We start from the raw sequence: 22642 nt of genomic DNA, 5'->3' as shown, positions 1-22642 counted from the left end.
GAGTGAGAAAACAGCTGTTTTCCATTATCCACCTAAGTATAAAATTTACTGGGACTTATTTTCTTTGCATTTTAATGTAAATGACAAAAGTGCCCATTTTTTGACTTTATAAGGGGACTCTCATAATTAAATAGTTGTCAAAATTCACTGAGCTGAATAGAGAACATAATTTATATTAAAGTAGTAATTTCTTGCCATTAATACATGGATGTATTTTATTAGTAAATACTGAAAAGGAAAAAAAAAGTATTTCTACAGAAGATTCATCCTGGCAATAGTCACTTTACAGTAGGCTGATACTACTTGCCTACTTTCAACCACATGCTATTGTTGAATGTGATATTGTTTTAGATCTACTCAAGAGCTATGGGCCTCATCTTGGATTCCATTAAAAACACACCAAAGTTCATACTGATATTACAACTTTTTAAAGATCAAAAATTATTTATTATATGATACCAAAACACTAAATCAAGTCCATAACAAATAAGGACTTTAATATTATTTTAAGCAGTTGTGCAAGAAGGTTCTAATTCAACAAAGAGGGACACCTCTTATACTTTAACAACTTCTTTGAATTTTCTCTTTATTGTCAAGAAAAGTTTCCAATTGAACTCTTCGTTATGTGTCCCCTGCATCTAGGAATACATAGGATTCCACTTTGTTTTTAGACTGTTGGAGCAAGTTCCAAGACTTGCACATATAGTGAATAGAAGCCACTGGTTGATGTATGCTCCTGCACATGCCCACTGTTCTGGCAGGAGCAGATATAAGGACATGGATACTACTCAAGGACAAAATATTTGGGAGCAACCCTAGGACCTTGAAGCCAACAAGGACAGAATGCACTTTCTGATAGACTTGAAGTTCCTGCAACTCTGCCATGGCAGCACCAGTGGCATCACTCTCTGCACCTCACATCCCTGTGGAAACCTTGGCAACAGTCCTCCAGGCACAAGACAAGAAGATCCAGTGGGTTCATTCCAAGCTGTGATTGGTCCATTGCAACCATTGTGAGTGGTCTCTGTAGTCCATTACATTGCTGAGAGTTCCTAGTGACCTGCTGGACTGAGTGCTACATTGACAGTTTCCTTTAGGTTATTGCTCTGGGGTTTTTATTTTCTTAGCTAAGTTTAGGTAGATTTACTCCTTGGCATCTTCGCAGAAAGATGGAAGAACATAATGAATTATCCTCAAGCTCTTCAGAGAAGGAGATTTTCACTGAACAAGACAGTTTGAAGGTGATTATTAGCTATGGCAGGAGGAGATTTTCCCTGAACAATATACCATGAAGGAGGAAATCATTGACTATGGAAGCTATGGATATGTAAATTTGGCCTAGCACCACCTCGTAGTCAATAAGGTTGTAGTGAAAATAATCCTGAAGATGAGATTTCCACAATTGTTAAATCAAAAATAAGATGGACAGGCAGGGAAGGTGGCTCAGTGGTAGATGTTTGCCTTACATAAATGAGGCCCTGGGTTCGATTCCTCAGCACCACATAAACAGAAAGAGTTGGAAGTGGTGCTGTAGCTCAAGTGGTAGAGCAGTAGACATAACCTGAAGAGTTCAGTGACAGTGCCCAGGCCCAGAGATCAAGCCCCAGGACCCACAAAAAAATGTTTAAATGAGATGGACATTATTAAGATTTTCCATCACCCACACATGATCAGGTCATATCAGGTGAGGGAAATGGATGAGCACAAATACTTGGTAGTGGAACTGGCCATCCAGAGACCTCCTTAGACAAATGTGAAAATCATACCGCCTATTCAAGAATGAAGTCAGGAGTTTATTCAAACAGATTGTGAGGACTGTGCATTACTTTAATGAAACTGAAAATGACTGAAACATTAAATCCAATAACATCGTGTTGGATGACAAAGGCAATGTGAAGTTCAATGACTTTGGCATGAGCATAAGGATTTCCCAAGGGTAGTTGCTGAAGGACGTATTTGGTACCATAATTTTGTCCCTATAAAATAGTGCTTCCATGAAAATTACAATGGCTGCAAAGTAGATAGCTGGTGCTTGGGAGTCCTCATTTATATTCTACAGGGATGACAAATATCCCATTTGAAAGTATGAATTTTAACCAGATACAGGTAATTGTCATGGAGGCCACGTACATTTCTCCATTCATCTGTCTCCAAAAGAACAAAATATCATCTTGAAATGGTAAACTGCAGAGCCAAAGCAGAGGCATAGTATAGAACAAACAATGGAGATCAGCTCAACCAAATTGAGGGATATTTCCTATGTCCTGATAAGCCACTATGTAATGAGCTAAACCCTATTATTCTTGCACTCTTGTGTGACATGAGGTACAGCCTGCCTGATACACACAAATCTATATTGGACAGGACATTCGATGATATCATGGTCATCTATGTTTTGATTTTAAAAAGTCTTAAAATAGAATGACAGCAGTGAAATTAAATCAGTGCCTTCAATTGTTGCAGTGTGCCCAACTCCTGCAGATAAATAGTATGTATATATCTCACAAATATATTACATATTAAATATATGTCTAAAACTTATTTTATACAAAATTAGGGGACAGTGTTATTAGATTTATCCTTGAAAAAAAGATTAACAAAAAATTAAAGATTGCTCACTTTGGCAGCACATATACAAAAATTGGAACGATACAGAGATTAGCATGGCCCTTGTGCAAGGATAACTTGAATATTTGTGAAGCATTCCTGATTTAAAAAAATAAATAAATAAAGACAAATAGAGATCCCAGTTTGAAGTGTGAAAGTAAGTGGAAGGCCCATAAATTCAAATCCTAGTACTGGCCCATAATCATACATTGAATTAATTTTTGTATGTCTTTTATTATAAAAAAAATACTGTGCAGAGGGGTTACAATTAAATGAGTAAGGTAATTTCCTATCAAGTATATTTCCTATCAAGCATTGTTGCCTCCTCCTTTGTTTTTCCACTACCATTCCTTCTCTCCCACCTCCACGAGTATTCTCCCCACCTCCGAAGTTCTAATGTTTGTTTTCAACGTAGGGTCTTGTACATTGCATTTTTACAATGGGTCAACCTGTATCCCTATTTAAGCATTTTGTGTTTTCCCTTACCCTCTCCAAATTAGAAAAATGTATATACAAGATGCAGGATACCAGAATCAAATGCAGTGAAAACAGGAGTTATACCATGGGGGAGGTACATACAAAGCAACAAAGAAATCAATTTATAAATATGTTGGAAACTATCACAAGAAAGAAAAAAAATATCTTGGGGTTCATTTCGCCTAACATCAACTTGTCTAAAAATTTCTGCTTTTCTCAGACATATACTAGTTATTGCAAATAAGAGAAACCATGGGATCTATGTTTCTTTGGGTATGGCTTATTTCACTTAATATAATTTGTTCCAAGTCTTTCCATTTCCTAACAAATGGGACAAAGAAATTCTATGGAGGCATGGAATTGTGTATATATACCACGTTTCCTTGATCCATTCATCAACTGAAGGGTATCTGGGTTGGTTCCGTATCATAGTTATGGTAAATAATTCTGCAATAAACATAGTCTTGCTGGTAGCATTAGTATGATCTTGTTTGTGAACATTTGGGTAAATGCCCAAAAGTGGTAGTTCTGGGTCATAGGGCAGCTCTATGTGGAGTCTTCTGAGAACCTCCATAATCTTTCCAAAGTGGTTGAACACGTTTACACTCCCACAACAATACAGTAAGTTTTCCTTCTATCCACATCCCCTCCAGCATCTGTTGTTATTAGAGTTCTTGATTATAGCCATTCTAACTGTGGTGAGATGGTATTTCTGTTCTTTTTATTTGCATTTCTTTTATGGCTAGGGAGGTTGAGCATTTCTTCATGTGTCTATTGGCCATCCTTCTTTTCTCTTCAGAGAAGTTTCTTTTTGAGTCTTTAGCCCACTTATTTATGGAGAAGTGGTTTCTTTGAGGATTGGTTGTTGGGAGATTTAATTTTTTGAGTTACAGGTATATTTTAGATATGAGACCCTTGTCTGTTTAATGGCTAGTGAAGATCTTTTCCCAATCCATAGGCTTTCTATTGATCTTGTTAACTATGTCCTTTGCCATGTAGAAGCTCTGCAATTTCATGCAATCCCATTTGTCCAACCTTTCTTTGATTTGTTGTGTTTCTGGGTCTCCATTAAAAAAAAAATTCGGCCTGTGCCAAGGAGACCTAGGGTTTCTCCTATTCCATCCTATTCCATCAGAGTGTCTGCTTTGACTCAGATGGCTTTGATCCATTTGGAGTTGATTCTGGTGCAGATTGATATATAAGGATCTAGCTTAATTTTCTACAAGGGATTAACCAATTTTGCCAGCACAATTTACTTAAGAGGCTTTCTTCCATTCTATTTTTTTAGCTCCCTTATCGAAGATTAGGTAGCTGTATGTCTGTACGTTCATTTCTGCCTTTTCAACTCTATTCCATTGTTCCTGATGTCCGTTCTTGTGCCAGTACCAAGCTGTTTTAATTACGATGGCTTTGTAGTAGAGTTTGAAATTTGATATTGATATTCCTTCATCACTGTTCTTTATGATAAGGATATTTTTTTCTATTCTGGGTTTTTTATTGTTCTATATGAATTTTTGGATAGCCTCTTTAATTCGTTGAAGAAAGGGGTTGGAATATTTATAGGTATTGCATTAAATTGGTAGAAAGCCTTGGAAAGTATTGCCATTTTCACGATGTTGATCTTTCCAATCCAGGAACATGGGTGGTTTTACCACTTTGTAAGTTCTGTTTTGATTTCGCTTTTCAGGTTTTTAAAGTTTTCATTATAGAGGTCCTGCCCTTCTTTGGTTAAATTAATTCCTAGATATTTTTGGGGGGTGCTGTTATGAATGGAGTTGCTTTCCTGATTTCAACCACGCTTTTCTCATTATTGGCATACAGAAAAGCCATTAATTTTTGATGGTTATTTTTATACCCTGCTCCTTTGCCAAATTTTAAATCAGCTTGAGTAATTTTGGTGATTTGCTTTTCTTTTATAGCTAGAAATGTTGAGCATTTCTTCATGTGTCTATTGGCCATCTTCTTTCCTCTTCAGAGAAGTTTCTCTTTAAGTCTTTAGCCCACTTATTTATTGCGCAGTTGTTTTTTTGAGGATTTGTTGTTGGAGGATTTATTTTTGTGAGTTCCAAGCACATTTTAGATATGAGATCCTTGTCTGTTGTATTGCTAATCTTCTCCTAATCGGTGGGCTTTCTATGGATTTTGCTAGTTATGTCCTTTGCCATGCACAAGCTCTGCAGTTTCATGAAATCCCATTTGTGCAACCTTTCTATGATTTGTTGTGTTTCTGGGTCTCTATTAAGGAAATTTTGACCTGTGCCAAGGAGACCTAGTGTTTCTCCTATTCTTTCCAGTACTGTTTTCAGGGTGTCTGCTTTGACTCTGAGGTTGACAATTATTTTGTAAACCGGAACTTGTTTGTTTTTTTCCATCTTTTGTGTTCATAGGAGTGTCTGTGTTATGTGTAAACAAGCTGTTCTACAAGGTATCTTTCAGGGTGATAGAGTAGTTATTATATGGCTATATGTATTTTATAATGACATAGAGCTTTCTCATGACTTACCTACATAAATCTTTTAATGTTATTTAAGGGCCAAGAAGAATGCCAAACTTACATTTTTGTTCCTATCTCCATCCTATTTCTCCCTATTGTCTAGTGGTTTATATAACACTCAGCATAACTGAAACTGGCACATGGAACAGACATGGACTTGATGGATCTTGACTATGAGATGGCTCCAAATACAGGAAATATCAGAATCAATGAGATCGAAGCAGTTGTCCAAGGTGCCTAGTTGTATTAACGTCCTTGGCTTCCAATGGTCTCACCTGCCTCTGTCAGAAGCCTGTTAGTGGTCTGTCACCATCAAAGCTCATACTGAAGTTTAACTATTCAATGTAGCAGTGTCAGGAAGTAGAACCTTTAAAAGATGTTTCAGTCATAAATGGATAAATATTATCTCATCAACTCTCAAGGGACTAACGTTATCACTGTTATGAGTTGTTAAAAGCAACCTATGCCCCTTACTCCCTGTCATTCTAGCACATACCATGATGCTGAGATCCTCTGTGATATGATGCACCTACAGGGCCTTGTCCCATGTGCTACCATGCTATATAGACTATCCAGCTACTACTATTAGGCTTGAAATAGACCTTATATTCCTCATGAAGTATACAGCTTAATTGATTTTAAACAATGACAAAATGGACTGAGATTTTATTCTTTTTGTCTTTTTCATGGAAGTGAGGATTAAACTGAGGGCCTTAAACTTACTAGGCACATAAATTGCCACTTGTGCCTACATGCACCCAACTCTTTTTCTTTCTTTTTCAGTTTGCTTTTAATATAGGATCTTGTGCTAACTTCACCCAAGTCATCCTCAGTACCCCATACTCCTTCCTATACCTCTACCTCTTGATATCTGGGATTACATGACTGTGACACCACAGTTTGCCCATTAGACCATACTACTCTTTAGGGGAAAGAGATACAGATTCCTGAGACGTTTATGTGGGTTTGTGTGTCTGCTTGTGTGCTTGTGTGTGTGTGTGTGTGTGTATCCACGTGAACTGTTCTTGATGATTTACTTAGTACTGAGGGTGAATTTTCCTTAAGAATCTGTATTCTTAATTCATTCCACTGAAAAAGAAATATTTCTCTGTGTACTAATGGCTCATAACTATAATTCTAGCTCTTCAGAATGCTGAGATTTTGGGATAACATTATTAATATTATCCCAGGTGTTATCCCAATGTTATCCCAATGTCATGCCAGGTGAGCCAGGAAAAGTCCATGAGACTCTTATCTCCATTTCCTCACCAGAAAAGTCAGAAATGGGGCTGTGGTTTAAGTAATAGAGTAATATTCTTGAGGAAAAAAATAGGAATAGCACCTAGGCTCTTATCAATGCTCAGGACCCATATATAATATCCAGATAGCACTTGTGCTATTACAATGAGCTCTTGTGCTATTGCAAGTCACAATTAAGTCTGATGGATTCTCTCTACAGGCCAGTTGCAGTAAAAAAATTTTTTTTTATAGTGCTCGCTTTGGCAGCACATATACTAAAATTGGAACAATACAGAGATTAGCATGGTCCCTGCACAAGGATGACATGCAAATATGTGAAGCGTTCCATATATTTTTTTTAAATCTTGTATTACTTCATGAGGTATGTTCTTTCTGGACCATCTTTATGCCTAATTTTTCTCTCTGGAATGATATTGAAATAGATAAAATATTCAGTGAGGAATTTGGTTTCTGGATCCCTCCCTCATTCATTATTGACATGTTCTCTCTTTTTATTTTTTGGCAGTCCTGGAGCATGAACTCAGGGCCTGCACACTGTCACTGAGCTTCTTTTTTGCACAAGTCTTGCACCCTTTGACCTGAGCCACAGGGCAACTTCTGGCTTTTTCTGTTTATGTGCTACTGAGTAATTGAACCCAGGGCTACATGCATGCTAGGCAAGCACTGTACCACTAAACTACATTCCAAGCCCCATGTTCTCCTTTTTAACATATGTCTAACATATTTAGCTCTGTCCCATCTCTGAAGCCACGGCTACTGCTCTTGAATGTATCCTCAATTTAACTCCTAATTGTGTTTCATTTCCTATAACTGCCGAAATATTTTCCACTCCACCCAAGGAACTATCTTTCATTTTCTTAAATTTCACACTTCATTGGTTAATGTCAAACAATAACTCAACATTACCAGTGTCTGAAATTGAGGACACTTAGAATAATAAATAGCTTTTTCCAATGTTTTTCTTTTTTTTTTCAACTCTGGGGATTCAACTCTGGTCTCTGTGCAATCCTTTGCCGCGGACGGGGTTCTGTCGGGACGACGGAGGACACCTAGGGGAGGAACTGGAATAGGTGGGGAGATGGCAAACAGACAACTCACACACAAGAGGAGTGGATGCTGAGTGCGATTTAATGCAGAGAATAACAGACTTTTATAGCAAAAATCTCCATAAGAAAGGGCAAAAGGTTACATAATCTTGCTGCAGGGCTTCATTCTTGGGCGGTCACCAGCTGGTCGCCTGAAAGGGCAAAAGGTTACACAACCTTGCTTCAGGGCTTCATTCTTGGGTGGTCACCAGCTGGTTGCCTGATAGGCACTTGTTTCCGGCTTATCTCTAAGAAATATAATGGGTTTTGATGTTTGTCACCAACTAACCATTACCTTATTTCTATAGAGGCCTTAACTGTCCCATAAGATCTTTTCTGTTCTTTCTTTAATAGTAAACACCAAGGAGACTTAGATTTAGCAAGTATCTTAGTAAATGAAAGAGAGTAATAAGAAGTTCTTTCTCCTAAGTAGTTATCTCAGCAATTGCCATACATTCTTTCTGTTCTAGCCGCACCTACAGCTTCTTGTAAATCTCTTACAAACAATTCCTTCTGCTGAGATGACATCGTGAAACCCCCAATACTTTTATATTTAATTATGACTTGTCTAATAAACTCCATAAGAGGGGTTTCAGGGTAGCACTTAACTCTGGTGAGTTAGTCATATTTTTAAGACACTCATGAGATATTTGAGTCGTCAGCACTCTTAAGAAAGAGCTTTGAATAGGGGAACGTTGACAATGAGTAAGTACAATGAACAGCAGAAACAGTAAAAGATTAATAGGCACTCCTATACAGTGAGGAAAAGAAAGGCAGAAACACATCTTTCCCAGGGGCTTGCCAGCCTTTTTCCAGGAGTAGGCCTCTTAGAAGCCCTATTCTCTGAGGTAGACTTCGGTGAAGTCCCAAAACTCAGAGATAGGTCTCTGAAGCCCCTGTCTTAGGTCTGATAGATGGTTTCCCATGCTAAGCAGACTCCACTGGAGTCGGCGTGGCAATCCTTCAGCTCTTCAGCTAAAAGTGAGTGCTCTACCAGTTGAGCTACTGTACTTCTTCCATCTTTCTGAGTGGTTAATTGGAGATAAACCTTTCATTCCCAGGCTGCCTTTGAACTGGGAGCCTCAGATCTCATCCTCCAGATAGCTAGGATTACAGGAATGAGCCACCAGTGCGCAGATAATAAATAGCTTTTTTTGGGGTGGGAGGGGGTCCGGTCATGGGCCTAAATTCTGGGCCTGGGCGCTGTCCCTCATCTCTTCAGCTCAAGGCTAGCACTGTACCACTTGAGCCACAATGCCACTTCCGGCTTTTTTTCTGCTTATGTGGTGCTGAGGAATCGAACCCAGGGCCTCATGCATGCAAGGCCAGCGCTCTACCACTGAGCCACCTTCCCAGCCCCAATAAATAGCTTTTTATGTGTATCAGGTGATACACAACAACTCAGACCCATAGGAAGTCTTTTATCTTCCAGTCTGGCAGGATGTAATCCCACTATATGCTCCGGTAAATAAAAAAATTAAACAGATTCTACAAATGTAATTAGTTCCCACAAGAGTTGGTATGAGTTACTTCCAAGGTGTGAGTGCAAATTAAGGCCTTTCTAGAAGTCAGTGATGCAAACAGAATGAAGCAAACATTAAGGAGAATATGTTTATCAAGAAAGTATGGAGGTGCCTAGGAGCTGACAACAGTGGCTGTATGATAGGAGACCAGAAAGCAGAAACCACAGTCTCACCGCCACAGAACCTAAACCCTACTAGGCATCCCGTAAGCTTGTAAGAGATCCCCACATTCTGTGAGAGACTATAGGGTAGTGGCCCCTGCTAGAAACTGAGCAGCTACTATAGACAAACCACACCCAAGTTACCAGCCCAATCTTATATCCTACAATAGTTTGTATTCAGTGGCCAAACAAATAAATTTGTGAAATTTGCCACATAACATGACAAAATAAATGCATATCTCAGAATGCTGGTGCCTTACACCTGTAATCCCAGCTACATAGGAGGCTGAAATCTGAGGATCCAGATTCAAAGGGATCCCAAGCAGCAATGTCTGTGATATTCATTTTGCCAATAAATATCTAAAACCTGGAAATGGTAATATGGCTTAAGTTGCTGTTCACTATTGAGCCATGGTTCTCCTTTTAACTCTCTTTCAATTATTTTCATAACTTTTAATTTTCTTTACAACGAATGACATATTTTTTGTTAGATAGTTCTTAGTGTGCTTTTATTGGATTGCTTTGGTATGAACAACTCAGGATTGAACTCATACCTCATTTATGGGAAGAAAGAAATCTACCACCTAAGTCACAATTCAGTTATGGCAGTTTTTTGTTTGTTTGTTTGTTTTTCTTGGTCTTGGGGATTGACTTCTGGGCCTGGGTGCTATCCCTATGATCTTCAGCTCAAGGCTAATGCTCTACCACTTTAGCTACAGTGCCACTTCCAGTTTTCTGTGTGGTTCCGTGGAGATAAGAGTCTCATCGACTTTTTCTTCCTGGGCTAGCTTTGAATCGTGATCCTCAGATCTCAGCCTCCTGATTAGTTAGGATTTTATGTGTGAGCCACCACCACCCGGCTATGGTAGTTTTTTTTGTTTTTCTTTTTGTTTTTTAGGAATTTGAATTTCTTATTTTTGTCCTAATTTAATTTAATACTTTATTTTTTTAATCCCAGGGAATTGAGTATAGGACCCTTTATATGTATGTATGTGCATGCTTCTGTGTACATATGTGCCAATACTGAGGCTTGAATTGCTATAACTTTTTCCAAGCAAGGCTGATACTATACCACTTGAATCACACCTTCAGTATTTTTATTGCTGCTTAGTTGAAGGTAAGAATCTCTGATGTGCTACTTTGAAGGCTTAGTTTTTGGATGACAGTTAAGAGCCAAACTGTGAGGTCTCCTTACCACTTCCCTCTAATATCTACTTAGGAAAAGCTGGAAGTGTCACTGTGGCTCAAGAGGTAGAGCACTAGCCTTAATGAAAAGTAACTCATATACAGTGCCTAGGCCTGACTTAAACCCTGGGTCCTGCAGATTAAACAAATAAACTCTGAATTGTCTGACAAGTCAAGTTTTAAAACATGATCTTATAGATCTCAGCCTCTGAAATTGCTAGATTTACAGGTTTGAGCCTTTAGTAATGGTGATAGTTTTCTATTATTATTTACAGATGCTTTAAAAAACACATCATGTAGCTAACAGTGGCTCATGGTTATAGTCCTTGATATTATGGATACTGAGAACCTTGATGTGATGTTGGGCCTAATGATAGAATGTCTATGAGTCTTATCTCTAATTAACAACCAAAAGGTTGGATGTAGAACTGTGGCACAAGTTTTAAAGTCATAACCTTGAGCAGAAAAATTTTAGGGACATTGTTCAGGCAATGCATGCAAAGCCCAAGATCAGCACAAAAATTAAAATAAATAGAACATAAAATAATCCTAGGTATGGCTAGTGACAGTTTGCCTAGTTTTCCTAAAATTCTTAGTTTGATAGTCACCACAAAGATAACTAGACAAACCAACAAAATATGTATCCATAGCCAGATGAAACTTTTGCTTAGAAATCTGCACTAATTATATTTTAAAAAACATTTCTTACACTCTTTAATTTAGAAAATTAGCCCAAAAATAATGCCAGTTGAAGAGAAATTGTATGTGATGACTACTTCAGAAATAATATATTTTTTAGTTTTTTAAAATGAGATGTCACGGATATCACGGATTTATCAACATATAAATATATATATATATATATATATATAATTAGTAAATAAATTTCAACTAAATATAAACTTCATTGTCCTCTAAATTGAAGTGTTGACCTATATTTTATATCAGAATGAGCATTTACTCGTCTCATTTTTAAAAGTCAATTTAAATTTTCTATTCAAATTTTATACAAAAAAAATGTGTTTGTTGTTCTAGGAAAGTTCTCCAAAAGTTAATGTAGAGCAGTATGTAGGGCCATTTTGAGATTAACTAGGAATTCTGAGCCATGAAAAACTAAAGTTTTAAAAGTTGAAATAAATACATGTCAGAGAGTTAGAAACAAAACTTGGGTTTCTAGGGATAGACTTTCAAACCCTTTCAATACATTTGGCTGGGTAGATGGTGCTACAGTTGGTAATTTTGCTTCTCTCAAAAATTCTTGGTGAGGTTTTTGTGTGTAAGAAGAAAATCCCTTTGTTTCGTATTTATGAACTTCATGTTAAAACTTTAGCAATGGACCTTCTGTGGCCCCTTTTTAACTGGAAGTATTTCAAGATTTTTAAGACCTCAAAATCCTTTTGTACTCTCAGCCAGGCTGTTTTGAACTATTTACTTTCAAATTTATTAACATAATCCATTTATCATTGTAGGGAGGAGAATCCTATGCTAAATAAAGTCTACTTGCTAGAGTTGTTTGTAAGTAATGAAGCATTGAGTATTTTGGGGTTAGCCTGTGTAGAGTAGACTGGATTGAGATGACATTTCCATGATTTATAGGTAAAATCACCCTCTTCCACTAGAGGTGCAGGATCAAATGAGTGATGGGTATTGGTTTAAGGTTTCTTTTATTTTACTATGTATGAATCTTCCATAATATATATATATATATATATATATATATATATATATATATGGCTTGAATCTTCCTGATATGTTGTTTTATAAACATTTGGTTTTACATGATGTGAATTATAGTTTTTTAAATTAAATAAGCAGGACATTTGGCCTTAATCATGTAATAATTTGATTAATTTTAAGAGGAAAAAATATCATCAGAATTAAATTAAGTTATCATCATTCAAAAATAAATATTGAAAGGATATAAAGCAGAAGAATTTATGGGGTGCTTAATATATTCTGCCTTTCTTCTTTATAAGGTTTGTTGTGACCTGATGGTAATAGATTTGCAATGGGTAAAAGTGTTGTTGGTCACTTAGAGTTGTTACTTCAGCAAATGTATGAGAATGTCTGATGATGTTGAACCCTAGGTTTCTGAGAGGAAAAACACAGATATAAGTCCTCTAAGATGCTGACTAAAATGAATGAAATTCACACTGCATTAATAGGAGGGGAGGGCACCATTTTGTTTGCTGTCTTCAACAGCCAAATGCATTTTTCTCTGTAGGTGATTATCAGAAAAGAGGAGATTGTAGACAGACTCAATTCGTAGATCCTATTCAATGAAGAGAATAAGGAGATGTCTGGATGGCTGGTGCAGACGAACAACAATTCTACATACAACAGACAGCATTATTGAAGAAAGGCTTAAGAAGTTTCAGATGGTGAGCCAGCAGTGTCCAGGCAGGTGTAGTTTGAACACCCTTCTCACTGCTGAGAATCTCATGTTACAGGCAAGTTTCCTATAAGGGTTGAAGGGAACCGTTGATTCTTCTGCATTGGCAAGTCTGATAGGAGAAGGGGCTTGTGTCTCCTGAAGTATCTTGGTGTCCTCAGGCCCCTGAAGGAGTCTAGTTATTGCAAAAGAATAGAGGTCATTTATGATTAAATTGATGATTTCAGGTAGTCACTCGGCCTCAGATGTAATGTAGGTCAGTAACATATGTAACAAGAATTCATGTAGTTAAATGAAACTGAGTTATATCCACTTGTGAATTAGAAGTAAAATTAGAAGTAGATTAGAGGATATCCATGAGAGAAATCAGTGGGGGTGTTGTATCAAGAAAGTAAGAACAAACCATATTTTGAATTTGTTTAGTGAGCACTTCTTGACTTTCCAACCTTTCCCTGTGAAATTGCATTAACTCTCACATATGATAAGAATTTCTCAATGACAAAACTCTATAAGACGCATCCCATGTTTGTGGCTAAGAAATAAATGCTTTGGGGGCCAGGCACTAACGGCTCAATCCTATAATCTTAACTATTCAGAAGTCTGCAAACTGAAGATTGAAGTTCAAATCCAGTCCAGACAAAAATCTCCCTTTAGTTCTCCAAAACCATGGAAATGTAGCTTTACCTCAAGTTATAGAGTACCTGCCTTAACAGAAAAAGCTAAAACACAGTGTCTAGGCCTTGAGTTCATATTATCATAGTGGAACAAATAAAAAGTAGAAAAGAAAAATGGAATAATAATGGATCTTCCTATTTTCATAACTTAACAGGACCACATGGAATTAATAATCCTTTTAAGTGAAAAGAAGGCCCAGTTGAAGCAAATGAGTAAACAGTTAAAAAGGGCCAGCAGCAAGACAAGAGACTTCAAGAGGGATGACAAGCTTAGCAACAAAATCAAGAGCATTCATCTTCAAGAAAACACACCTCTGTAATCCCATATACACCTTTGATTATTCTCATCACTATGACCATCCTCTAACGTTGGCTACACTTATCCACTAGAGTCATCGAACACAGCGTATCCTTTGTGACATTTCATGGATAAAGTTGCTTGTCCTCATTGTCATCAGTCTTTCAGAAACTTTAGTGAAGAGCATGTTCTTCCATTTTGCTTGTATATGATAGCATCCTGTTCTATTTTTCAGCAAAGAAACTGTGGCTAGCAGGCTTGAGAATGGTTACATTCAGAGGTTCTTCAGTTTCACATTTTTCTTTCCTTTCTTGGTAGGTGAGTTGGAATAAGAAAAAAATTATGCAGTATGTTTTATTTAAATGAAAAGATTTATTTGAAAATACTACAAGTTATCATTCTTTAAATATATTTTAATTCAAATATAATAGGGCTAGTTTTAATGCTGCATGCCTTTAAACCTAACTGTTTAGAAGGCTGAAATCTGAGGATCGTAGTTTCACGACAGACAAGGTAAAATGGACCATGATACTCTTATCTACAACTAAAAATCAAAAAGCTAAACAAGGAGCTGTGGCTCAAATGGAAGAATGTCAACCTTGAGCAAAAAGGAAAACCAAAAGAAACTAGGCCCTGAATTTAATTCCTAGTACTAGCACATATATGTTTGTGTGTGTGTATATTATATATATATGCATATATATGCACATATATTCTATATGCATGCATATATAGGCATATATGTGTGTCAATATATATAAATTGTATATGCATATGTATGTATATATAATTTTTTAATAAATTATTAGCAAGTGTCAACTATATACAAGCAAACATTTAGTGTTGCTCTTAAAAACAGATTCATATGCAATTATAAACCCCTGTGATTTATAGGAGCCAACATAAAAAGAAACGTAAACCAACAGATTAGGATATTAATAGAATGATTTTTGTTATAGAATAGCCTGTATGCACAAGATTGGGCAAATGATATTTAGTCATTTTCCAAAACATTGAAAGCAAAAGCATAATAGTACAAGAAATCACATTTAGACATGGACTATGCCTCTCAGTGGACAGGTAGATCAGGAAAATATGATAGCAATATGCATATAGATATACATGTATGCGTATACATTCATATATATATGCATATATATACATACATACGTACACACGTACATGCACAACAGAATTTTATTTATCCATTCAAAAGAATGATAATGAATCATTTGCAAAGAAAGGAAATAAATTGGGGAAAATCATGCTAAATGAAGTAAGGGAAGAAAGCCAAACCCAGATAGACAAATGAGATATGTTTTCTGTTATATAGGAAGTTAAGCGTAATATAGATCAATACAATATGCACACTTTGTGGTGGAATGCAACTATACACCTAGGTATGAACTGAAATATGGTTAGTTCAGAGAATAATTCAAATAATGTAATTCCTTAGAATAGCTAACTCACATTCCAATAAAATAAACACTATGAATCAAGTACTCAGAGGTACGGATGGAGTCAAGGTGGGAAGAAATAGATAAATGAAGCAATAAAGTGGAGTGAAATGCAGTGCTCTAACTTAATGCATATCCTACCAAATGAAGAAACTTGAGGAAAAGGTGGGAGTGAGAGTGCTGGGGAAAATTATGAAAGAGGTGAGATTGTACTCATGTACTCATAATGAATGTCAACTCCTGTGTACAAGTTGAAATCAAAATGAAATTAAAAAATCCAATACTCAGTATGCTCATGAAAGTATTTCAGTGATGATGATTCTCTGAATAACTAACAAACAATAAAGAGTTCAAGCAAATGAGTAGCAGAAAGGGAAATGATGTTCCGCTGGAGAAGAAGTTTAAGAAAAGAGGGGGCAGATTAATGAAAAGAGGAAGGGATGGCAAATATAATCATTATATTAATGATATCAATGTAAAAATTGAACCATGTAACTTGGAAGATGGGTAGTTTGGGGAAAGATGGGTAGATTCATGGAACACTAATCAAGATGCATTGTACTTATAAACAAACTCATTGAATTGAAACCACTTTGCACAATGATAAATACAAATGAGTAAAAAAGACAAAAAATAAATTTGTGCTTCATTTTTTGTAGCACAAGTAGTAAATCGTAAGTTATAATTTGGATAAAAAGTAAAGTTAAATTAGCTACATGACAAAATAAAAAACGAAATGTCTTGTGGGTAACATTGTCTTTGGAAATATCCGTGCCTCATAATATACTTTTCAAAATAGCAATATTCTGATTATTTTGATTTTTTTGAAAATAAAGTGATCTGTGAACTTTCAGACACTATTATCATAATGCCTAATGATACATAATTTAGCTAGAGTTGATAAGATAATCATTGTTACTTATCTTATATTGTAAAATATAAGGAACTTTTATGATACCACTACATTATAACACAGATACTGAAGTTTCCTTCTTTAAATTGCTCCACAGGATATGGTTACATATAACCTGATACAAGTCCCAAAATCACAAATATAAGTAAAATTACTTAGAAGGAAATGGTAGGAGGACAATTATTATCTAACACAATCAATGTCAGCCATGGACTTCCTGAAAGAGAATCATAGACAAATCTGTTTGTTTCACCAGGCTTCTAGTGCCAAACACGAAGTGTTGAAAAGACCCATATGGCAAACTACTTCTCAAAGTGAGATCACTATATAGGCAGACCCTCCAAGACTTCTACATGGAAGAGACTATTTCTGACCCAATGCTCTTATTTTTTTTTACTAAAGAAACAGTTCCTTTAGTAATTTATGTTTTTTGAATTTAGATAATGAATCAACATTTTTCACAAAATTAAATTTGAAATATCTTTGATCGGTTTTTCCATGCTTAAAACTAGCAATACAATAAATAATAGTTGCCACAATTTGGAACTTTTCTGCATCAATGGAAAAACAATCTGGATAATATAGATTCTAGAAAGAACCAAAGGAATCCAAAGATATATCTATTTTCCACAGAATTGTTCAAGTGGAATGAAGGCCAACATAGTTTCTTTAAATTAAGAATTAGTCTAATGTCTGCACACCAACAGTTAACAAATGTTTATTCCAAACTTAGTGATTGTACAATAGCTAGACTTTGTAGACTTTCTTATTTTTGAAAGAAAAAATCTACTAGAGTGAGACACAGGAACCTTAAGAAGACTTGCAGATAAAGCACATAGTGTGTTAGAAGAAGACACCATGGTAGAAAAATGAAACTTCCTTTTTGTTGGTCACGAGGCATGAACTAAGGGCCTGAGTACTGTCACTCAGCCCTCTACCACTTTGGGACAGAGTACCACTTCTGTTTTTTTGTTGATTAACTAGAGACAAATCTCATAGACTTTCTTCCCAAGCTAGCTTAGAACCACAATTCTCAGATCTCAGCTTCATGACTAGCTAGGATTATAAATGTGAGCCACCAGTATCCACCACCCCACAAAATGAAACTTTTCAGCTTCTTGTGAGTTCAATTTTCAGTGGCCAGGAAAGACCTCCTAGAATGGTGCTTGCCACTAAAGAATTAAAACTACAGAATGAGCAACCAGGAAGTTGTCTGTTAGTAAAGATGCAAGTATGAAAGGGTGCTACTAATTTCAGTTTTTTTTTTCAATCTGATTGACCTTCAGTACAAATCTGATCTTGTTGTCACCTCTTGGAAGGAGCAGAGTCTGGGCCTATGCTACTTCAAATGTAAGAGACTAGAAAAAGAATACCCTATGGTACACAAGTAGTTGAATGCAGGAAAGAAGCAACATATTCCCTGCAGGGGAAGGCATGGGAGAGATAAAGGCCTAGAGAAAAAACTGGTGGTCACAACATTTAACCCCTTCTCCTCCAAGGAACTGACCTCCCACATAGTGGCAGTGACATAATTCACCTAGTGCATTATCTGATGTGAAGGAAGGTGTCATGTCTCACTAAACAACACAATTGTAGTCAAAGAAAGGGAAATTCTTTTGTGTTGCTCTTAGGCCCAGTCTCAGTTAATCTCCACATTAGACTTTGTCCAGTTTCTATTCTTACTACAAGGTCCCTAATCAGGAGGAATGTGTGATCTCCTGGATTCCCATTGGCTCTTTGGGAACTGAGACCACTTTCAATTTTAAATCTGTTCCTTCTGTCAAGGCTGTGGTGGTTGGTTGGAAAGCTCATCATCTGAAATGTGCTCTAATACAAAATCTCTTCAGAGAAAGTCAAGGAATGACAGATTCTGCCTGAATTTCTACATTTCCAAAGAGGTCAATTAATATCTGATTCTGAAGCTCAGGTGGAGGTCCTTCAATAGTTCCTCTGAGCTGGAGTGAAAGTTAGCACAGACTCCAAGTCATACTCACATTTCTCCAGCTCTTTTTCATGACCCGAAAGATCACAGGAGTTGAGTTCAGAAACAAGGAAAAATGAGACTAGCAGAAGAATCCTGGGCAGGGGGAGGAATTAGACACCGTGAAAATGAGGTCAGAAAATCTCCTAGGATCACTCATATCATTCAGTAATCACATAATAAGATTAGGGAATAAAAGTAATAAATTACTACCTAATTAGTAACTCTACTTCACTGACTACAAGTGTTCTGTAAAAAGGTAGGTGACCTGGACTATGTTGATTAGGAAAAGAGAGCACATTGTTTCATCACAAAGTTCTAGTAAATATCTTCATCCATAGCACAGATTGTTCTTACTTTCTACTTCTCTGATACTTTTCTTTGCTGGATTCTAAAAATGACCTTTGAAAGTGTTAACATCTTCAGATGTAATTACATTTTATTTTAATACATTTGTTATGAAATATAACAAATTATGGGGAAAATCTTTCTATGGGACATTTTCTTCAGTGCCCTATTTATTTGATGTTATTGTTATTTTTTATAGTTTCATTTTTAAACCTTGAGCAAAATGTTTTGTTAAATTAACACTAATTAGTTGCACATTTTTCGTATTTTTCCTTGTTTATAAATGTGAAAATATATCTTGATCAGCACCCCATATGTTTTCTTCATTTTCTTTCCTCCTTTTCCACACAAACTCAGATATATTCAATCAATCACATCAACAATTTTGGCCATACTCTCTCTTTTTCACATTTCTGATCCTTCTGTGAATTTTTACTATTACATATACAAAAGACAGATACTGATTTGTCTTCTCATAAACATTTTAAGTGTATTTTATGAATTGGAATGTGTCTTCATTGTACACCAATATGAATTTACTTCATTCAAATTGGCCATGCAGATGAATGTTTTTATAACCTTCATCCACTTTCTATCATTCAACAGTTTTTGATGAGTCTTATTTTATAACTTCTTCATTCAACTTTTCAAAATAATTTGTTATTAAACTTCTAGCATTATCTTTTTTTCTCAATTGTTGCCTTCTTAAAATTGCTTCAAATTATAAACTACATATGATGGTCCTGTATGTGTTCACTGATATATTTAACTTTTGGTCTAATATTCACCTATTACAGGATATCTTTTTTTGGGGGGTGTGGTCGTGGGGCCTGAACTCTGGACCTGGGCACTGTCCTTCAGCTCTTCAGCTCAAGGCTAGCGCTCTACCACTTGTGCCACAGCGCCACTTCCGGCTTTTTACTTTTTGCTTATGTGGTGCTGAGGAATCGAACCCAGGGCCTCAGGCATGTAAGACAAGCGCTCTACCACTCAGCCACCTTCCTAGCCCCTTACAGGATATCTTTAACCTGTAGTAACTACTTTGAAAATCAATATTGACGTTCCTCACAAAAGAAAAAAACACAATGCCAGAAAAGCCCATGAAAATAGTATTAGGTGCATATCCAAAAATACTTTGCAATGTAACAGTAGAAGCATTAACTTCTCTTATATTCCAGAATATGTTTATAGCTATGAATAGCCCATTCTGTTTATTCCTTTTACTGGTACACCTAGGTTGATTGCAGATCTTGGTTGTTATGAATACTGCTGCCATTAACATGGATGTTCATGTTGAATCATATTCCTTCATATGTATCCAAGTTACTGTAAAGGTCATTAAAATATGTGGGGTTGTTTTTGGTATTGTGTAAACTTCCACTCTGAGCTACATATGAGTTGTATTCGGTTACAATGCCACACAACCTCTCCAGCATTTGTGTTTATTTGTTTGAGTGGCTATAAGTATTTTAATGTGTAAGATGGGATCTCAGTGACTTTTGGGTATGTATTTCCTATGTGGATAAGAATTTCAAATATTTTATTTATTTATTAAACATTAACATTTGTACTTCATTCCTGATCAGTGTCTTTTTTGGTATTTGATCAATTTTTAAGTTTTATAATTTGTGATTTTTTTCCTATTCCAATTATTAACATTAGTTAAAAAATTTGTTTCAGTGGTCCACAATTTACTAAAATCTAGTGATTGTACATTTATAACACTGGTTTTGTCTTTGTTTACACCCAGGCAATTATTTCAATAAAGATGTTGAACTTCTTTCACTAGAAATGTAGATTGAAGGGATAGTATCTCATATTAGTGCTAAGATAACCTCAAAATTAACAGTCACAGACTAAGACCAAACAGTTTGGCTAAGTAACACATTAACACAGCACAAATTGCATTTAAAGAGATCAAAGAGCTTCATAAAAGATGTTTAAAAAGTCACCACTTTCATGAAGCAAATGCTGAAGTTCACACGCAGACCATAGGAATCTGATCATCAGGAAGATCAAGGGACAAAAGTATACAAAGGGACAACTTTAGAACGTTTACTAAGGTTTGGTGGAGGGGGGAAAAAACCTCTAGATACCAAAACTCAGTGCTGAAGGAAAGAAGTGTTTTATTCCTAACCTCTGCTCTGTCTGACTCTCTCACGTCACACACACACACACACACACACACACACACACACACACACACACACACACACACACACACCTCTTGTACACATAGAAACCTAGGGGCAGCTGTATCTTGGACAATGAAGATTTTTTCTTCTTCCACTGAGATAATCAAATGTGATGATGCAGTTGGCTCCACAGCCACCCCACACTTGAGCAGGATGAGGGATAGGATACCTTAGACTGCAGCATAGCCTTGTGAATCCCAGGCTTTGTGTGTAAGAATGCAGTTCATGGTCCTGTAGGCATGGGTGGTCAAGCTGAAACAGGGGTACACTTGACCTGGAGGATGGCACACCATAAGCCTTGCATGCATGGTGAACCAGGTTTGAGAAGCCATATGAGCATCTATGTAATGACCTCTCAATGGCATGGAGTTGACACTGTACTTGGATATGGCAGGAGACCAGAGGACAGCTGGAATCCAGAAGGTGTTAGAGGCACCAGAGTGAATGAGCCTTTCTGTGGAAACCCCTAGAGCAAGCTAAGGAAGTTCCCCGCCCACATGTGACAGCCACCATGCTGGTCCCCAGAGGACTCACCTGGTCTTGTCCATGGTTCAGTCCTGATCTACAGCTGGAACATCCCCGGTGGCCCTTGTCCTGAGTGGGCTGAAACAGCATTGGCAAGGCATGTTTCCTTCACCCCACTGTGCATGACCTCCCTGCTGCTGCTCCATGAGGGCAGGCTGAAGCTGGGCAGGCCGTTCCTGGTGCCCAGTGCAAAACCAGTCATAGGCTGAGCCCACAGCAGTGGAGCTGGCCCTCACAAACTGCCAGGGGCATCGAGAGAGTCATCACTGCAGCTTGAGTCCTGTGGCCTCCACCCTTCACGCCCCCAGAGTTTGCCTCCAAGTCCTCCCCTTTATTGTTGAAATTCTTCATCCACTGGTTCTCTCATTTCTCATTGTCTACTTTGGCAGGACTTGAGACTCCTTCCTCTCCTCATGAGGTTTCCAGGCCCCAGGGGATCTGCCCCAACCATCCCAATTCACAGACACTCCCGAGAAGCTAGCCAACATAGGGGTGGCTGCTGTCAGAGAAGCTGACCTTCCCCCTTCCTTCCTCCCCTCACCAGCCTCTGCCAGGGCCTACCTTCCACTCCCCACCACCCCCAGTCCCAACCCCAGTGCAGCCTCACCTGCAACCTATATTCCCCTCCCCATCACCCCCAGCTCCAACCCTAGTGCAGTATCCCCAATGTCCTACCCTCCTCTCCCAACCCCCAACCCCAACTCCAACTCCAATATGGCCAGTGCTCTGGGGAACACAACCACGTGGCCCATGTGGCATCAAGGGTGCACTCCAACTCCAATATGGCCAGTGCTCTGGGGAACACAACCACGTGGCCCATGTGGCATCAAGGGTGCCACCGTGTGCAGCTGGCTGAGAGCTGGAGGCAGCATAGGTCTCTCTGATCAGTGTCTATCACTTTACTTACTCATGTATTCATTGTATTAATTTAGTACTTAATTTTTGGATCTTATATCATTTCATTAATCCTTTGCAGAATAGCTGTAGAAATATAGTCCCAAAATTCAGATTGTCTTTTTTTAAATTATTTCCAGATTCAGAGATGTTTTAGGTAGTTATAATAATCA

The 22642-nt window shown here is 37.3% G+C and overlaps 2 non-coding genes across 2 annotated transcripts; both read left to right on the top strand.

Annotated features, from left to right (window-relative positions):
* Positions 1-2611: 2611 nt before the first annotated feature.
* On the top strand, positions 2612-2715 carry LOC138841279 (U6 spliceosomal RNA). The gene has a single exon (XR_011376372.1). It is a non-coding gene; the product is annotated as a U6 spliceosomal RNA (small nuclear RNA).
* Positions 2716-7068: 4353 nt separating this feature from the next.
* On the top strand, positions 7069-7172 carry LOC138841276 (U6 spliceosomal RNA). The gene has a single exon (XR_011376371.1). It is a non-coding gene; the product is annotated as a U6 spliceosomal RNA (small nuclear RNA).
* Positions 7173-22642: the final 15470 nt, after the last annotated feature.

This window comes from Dipodomys merriami, unplaced genomic scaffold (assembly GCF_024711535.1).
Source record: "Dipodomys merriami isolate MVZ:Mamm:240054 unplaced genomic scaffold, mDipMer1.0.p SCAF_311, whole genome shotgun sequence".
Taxonomy (NCBI): Eukaryota; Metazoa; Chordata; class Mammalia; order Rodentia; family Heteromyidae; genus Dipodomys; species Dipodomys merriami.
The sequence above is the reverse complement of the archived record's forward strand: the minus strand, read 5'-3'. Positions and strand labels throughout refer to the sequence as shown.